Raw genomic sequence first — 5586 nt, 5'->3', positions numbered from 1 at the left:
AGCAAGAAGCAAAACCTGACAGATGCCAAAGTAAAGTTACTGTCTTCTGCAATGATGCATCCAAATTGCAGACTGGAGACGCTCAGGTCAGGAGGCCTCTGTTGGTCTTTTCTAAATTTCTTTACATTTTCTGCTTTTCTCTTCATTTTCAGATTTAGAAATGTGTTTTTATTTGCCCCATTTATTCCTTTTCCAGGCTGAGGGACTGCAATCTATCAGAGATCAGCTGTGACTCTCTGGCCTCGGCGCTGAGGTCCAATCCCTCCCATCTCAGAGAACTGGACCTGAGTTGGAACCAGCTGAAGGATTCAGGAGTGAAGCTGCTCTGTGGTTTTCTCCAGGATCCAAACTGCCGACTGGAAACTCTGAGGTAAACACCATTCTCAAAAATGTCCATTATTCCATCCGAGGGTCCTCACACTTTCTGAGTGTGTGTGTTGTGCCCAGTTCCTTCAGGAGGGGGGGCCACACGGGGACCACTTATTCATGATAAATTGATTTAAGGACAATGAAAAAGCCGACAGATGGTGACCAAAATGAGACAAAACTAGGTGAGGGTGCCTGGTAGACACCAGCCAACGAGGAGGGAGATGGTGAGGGAGACAGGAAGTCATCTAAGACAGGTTGTGCCTTTAAAGATGAGCCACAGGTGAGATGGATCTCCATGATGAGATGGGAGGGAAAGAGGTGGGAGAACCTGGGAAGAGTGAGGGCCAGAACAATATATATTCTCCTCTGGAACAGTGCAAACCTGAGAGGTTGGAATTGTGGTCATTACATATTACTATCATTTTTTAACCTGTAACTAAATTAAATATTTACAGATCATGCCTTTGATTAACCTTTCAGATGAATACTGGTTTCACTTATAACCTTATAAAAGTTTCCCTTCTGTATTTAGATTATGGGACTGCAGCTTATCAGAGATCAGCTGTGGCTCTCTGGCCTCGGCGCTGAGGTCCAATCCCTCCCATCTCAGAGAACTGGACCTGATAGGGAACCACCTGAAGGGTTCAGGAGTGAAGCTGCTGTCTGATCTCGTAGAGAATCCAGACTATGGGCTGGAGACATTGAGTCATTTCTGGTTGGAGCCAGTCAACTCCCGCTCATCTGCTGCATCACTCACTGACCACTGGTGAAGAGCATCTGTGGAAACATCTGCCGTCTACTCCCTCCATAGATGAAAAATTCAGTTTTTAAAAAGCGGTGGTGGACTTTCAGGAGATCAGTCGATGGTCGACAAAGCAGAAGCAGCTTCGCCTTGAAGTTAAATTAGTTCCTGGTATCACACAATGCATCTTTATAAAGTTCTAAATGGCTCCTCGGCCACTCTTAGAAGCATGGAAACATTCTCTTAATTGTCTCTTCAAATGTCTGTATTATACGTTACTATTTTACATCATGCCTTCAGAATCTTTAGGGTTTAGTATTTACTGTCTCTGTGACATGGAGCATTGGAATATTTCAGCTGCAGCCAGCAAAAACCCATCAGAATGACGGCTATCGGTGGGAACCACAGGTCATTTGACTTTAGTCAGTCTGGTAAATGTTATAGGATTTATTGCAATCTAATAAAAACTATGAATAAATGTGGGAAATAGGGAATAAAAAGAAGCAAAATGACCAAATAAATCTCCCATGAATACAGTAAATTTTAAGATGAGAACCTGCTGCACTGTGCCGTGCCCCTTCTCTATTGAGAAAAGCCCAAGTGTGTCCTTCAGTCACCTCAGACATTCAGCCAGCTTTTAATACCTTTGTTCAAGCCCAGAACGCCCTGGATTATTCCCACTGAAGATGGAAAAGCAGGTGGAAAACATGAGTTATTGTTAACTGTACTGGTGTATGACTATAGCGCATTACTGGACCACTATTAACTTGTTGTTTGTGGTTTTTCTTTCTTTGTGGAGATTAACACATTAAAAATAAATTGCACTGGTTCAGCAGTTGATCTTGTTTTCTTATTTGACCTGTACGACACAATTTCACAAAGTTAAACATACATTTTTCCAGAATAGTTTTATCCTTCCGATTACCAGCACCAGCTATTCAGAATATATAATGTAGTGGGTTTTAAAATGAACTGAATGATGTCTGCCTTGTCTCTCTCCTCTACCTGTCCTCCCCCTTCTCCTCTCTCCCTACCCACCCCCCATCAGCAGGAGGGTGTCCCCCCCCCCCATATGAGCCTGGTCCTGCTCAAGGTTTCTTCCTGCCGACCGCGACCTGGCGCTCTCTGGCAAGAGAGCAGGCGGTGGAGTCTGCTTCTACATCAGCAGCGACTGGTGCACTGATGTGACCGTGATCTCCCAGCACTGTTCTCCTGCTGTGGAACACCTCTTCATCAACTGCAGACCCTTCTATTCTCCGCGTGAGTTCGCTTCATTCATTCTGGCCTCTGTTTACATCTCGCCAGATGCGGACGTGCGCGAGGCTCAGCGCACGCTCGCGGACTGTATTCAACAAGTGGAGCGGACCCATCCCGACGCTCTGGTTATCGTGCTTGGTGACTTTAATCAGAGCAACCTGAGTTACGAGCTCCCCAGGTACAAACAGTTCATCAAATGCCCCACCAGAGCAGAGAACACGCTGGATCACTGCTACACCACAGTGAAGGACGCGTATCGGGCCGTCCCCCGTGCTGCCCTAGGACTGTCTGATCACGTGATGGGCCACCTGATCCCCACATACAGACAGAAACTGAAACTAACAAAGCCATCCGTGAGCACCACGAAGAGATGGACCAGTGAGGCTGTGGAGGAGCTGCGCACGTGCCTGGATACAACTGACTGGGACATGTTTAAAGGGGCCACACATGATCTGGATGAGTACACGGACACTGTGACCTCATATATCCACTTTTGTGAGGAGCGCATTCTACCAACGCGCACTAGGGTGAGTTACTCCAACGACAAGCCCTGGTTCACTCCGAGACTCAGACAGATCAGGAAAGAAAAGGAAGCAGCGCTGAAAAGTGGAGACAGAGACAGAGGCCAAATACCGGTTTAGCAAGGAACTGAGGAGAATCTGGGTGTTCAGAGAAACTTCAGCAGCAGTTTACTCCTAACGACTCTGCTTCTGTGTGGAGAGGCCTGAGGCAGATCACCGACTACAGGCCTCAGGCTCCAGAGGGTCAGGACGAGGAAGCCCTGGCAGAGCCTGTCCCTCCACTATGCCCAACACCTCCCCCCCCCCAGTGCCACTGCCCCCATGGACCTCACTCCATCAAAGGCAGTCCCCTCCTCCTCCCCCCCTCCTCCCCCCCTCCTCCTCCCCTCCTCCTCCCCCCCTCCACTCACCATCACTCACCATCAGTCCCCCCCCCTCCACTCACCATCAGTCCCCCCCCACTTACCATCAGTCCCCTCCTCCTCCCCCCCTCCACTCACCATCAGTCCCCCCCATCACTTACCACCAGTTCCCCCCTCCTCCCCCCCTCCACTCACCATCACTCACCATCAGTCCCCCCCATCACCTACCACCAGTCCCCTCCTCCTCCCCCCCTCCACTCACCATCACTCACCATCAGTCCCCCCCATCACTTACCACCAGTCCCCCCCTCCCCCCCCCCCTCCACTCACCATCACTCACCATCAGTCCTCCCCCCCCCATCACTTACCACCAGTTCCCTCCTCCTCCCCCCCCCCCCTCCACTCACCACCAGCCCCCCCCCCTCCTCGCCCCATCACTCACCATCAGTCCCCCCCCCATCACTCACCACCAGTTCCCCTCCCCCCCCCCCCTCCACTCACCACCAGTCCCCCCCCCTCCTCGCCCCATCACTCACCATCAGTCCCCCCCCCTCCACTCACCACCAGTCCCCCCCCCTCCCCCCCCCCCCTCCACTCACCACCAGTCCCCCCCCCTCCTCGCCCCATCACTCACCATCAGCCCCCCCCCCTCCTCGCCCCTGGCCCGGACGGCGTGTCTCCCTCCACCCTGAGGCACTGCGCAGAGGAGCTGCCTCCTGTCTTCACAGACATCTTCAACTCCTCCCTGGAGTCGTGCCAGGTGCCAGCCTGCCTCAGAGCCTCAACCATCGTCCCTGTCCCCAAGAAGCCACGGATCACTGGGCTTAACGACTACAGACCTGTGGCGCTCACCTCTGTAGTCATGAAGACCTTAGAGCGCCTGATCCTGCCACACCTCAAGTCCATCACCACCCCCCTCCTGGATCCACTGCAGTTCGCCTACAGAGCCAACAGATCTGTGGACGATGCGGTCAACCTGGCCCTTCACTCCATCCTGCAGCATCTGGACTCCCCGGGAACCTACGCCAGGATCCTGTTCGTGGACTTCAGCTCTGCGTTCAACACCATCCTCCCCGCTCTGCTACAGGACAAGCTGTCCCAGCTTAGTGTGCCTGCCTCCCTCTGCAGGTGGATCACTCACTTCCTGACAGATCAGAGGCAGCATGTGTGGCTGGGGAAGAGTCTCGGACTCTGTCTCCACCAGCACTGGATCACCCCAGGGCTGTGTCCTTCCCCCCTCCTCTTCTCCCTGTACACTAACTGCTGCACCTCAAGCCACCAGTCTGTCAAACTGATCAAGTTTGCGGATGACACCACCCTCATCGGGCTCATCTCCAATGGCGACGAGACTGCCTACAGGAGGGAGGTGGCTCGACTGGTGTCCTGGTGCGGACACAACAACCTGCAGCTGAACGCTCAGAAGACAGTGGAGATGATTGTGGACTTCAGGAAAGTCACAGCCCCTTTGCCCCCCCTTGCCTTCATGGACTCCCCCATCACCATCGTGGACTCCTTCCGCTTCCTGGGCACCACCATCACCCGGGACCTTAAGTGGGAGCCAACCATCAGCTCCCTCATCAAGAAGCCCAGCAAAGGATGTTCTTCCTACGGAAGCTGAGGAAGCTCAAACTGCCTCCCAGGATGTTGGCGCAGTTTTATACGGCCATCATGGAGTCCATCCTCACCTCCTCCATCCTCCCCTCCTCCATCCTCACCTCCTCCATCCTCACCTCCTCCATCCTCACCTCCTCCATCCTCCCCTCCTCCATCATGGTGCTATGCTGGTGCCACCGTCAGTGACAGACTAAGGCTGAGGAGGTGATGGGCTGCAGGCTCCCATCCATCCAGGACCTGTATATCTCCAGGACCCGGAGGTGTGCAGGTCGGATCACGGCCGACCCTTCCCACCCTGGTCACGCACTGTTTTCCCCCCTCCCCTCAGGCAGGAGACTACAGTCCATTCGGACCAGAACCTCCCGCTACACTAACAGCTTCTTCCCCTCTGCCATCAGGCTGCTGAACACCAAGTGACTTATCACTAAGCACCATGAACAGCAGCCAGCCGGACTCATAAACAATACATTACTCCTCATGGACCTGCACTATTTCTTACCACTCACTATTTATGTATATACTGTATATAAGTCTTATTTATTTTATTTATCTTATTCTAGTGTTGTCTTCTTTATGTTGAATGTCGCAGCGTCTCACCAAGACAAATTCCTAGTTTGTGTAATACTGTGTATTACATGAACAATGGCAATAAACCTGCTTTTGATTCTGATTCTGATTCATCCATCCATCCAAATCGTGGTCCTGTTGGACCACCAAAGGA

The 5586-nt window shown here is 52.1% G+C and overlaps 1 long non-coding RNA gene across 1 annotated transcript; it reads left to right on the top strand.

The window, feature by feature from the left end:
* The first annotated feature begins 222 nt into the window (after positions 1 to 222).
* Positions 223 to 1946, top strand: LOC130520763 (uncharacterized). The gene is made up of 2 exons (XR_008949039.1): positions 223 to 370; positions 902 to 1946. It is a non-coding gene; the product is annotated as an uncharacterized LOC130520763 (long non-coding RNA).
* Positions 1947 to 5586: the final 3640 nt, after the last annotated feature.

The sequence above is a fragment of the Takifugu flavidus genome, unplaced genomic scaffold, assembly GCF_003711565.1.
Source record: "Takifugu flavidus isolate HTHZ2018 unplaced genomic scaffold, ASM371156v2 ctg512, whole genome shotgun sequence".
NCBI classification, from domain to species: domain Eukaryota; kingdom Metazoa; phylum Chordata; class Actinopteri; order Tetraodontiformes; family Tetraodontidae; genus Takifugu; species Takifugu flavidus.
This window is presented reverse-complemented; position numbering and strand designations above follow the sequence as displayed.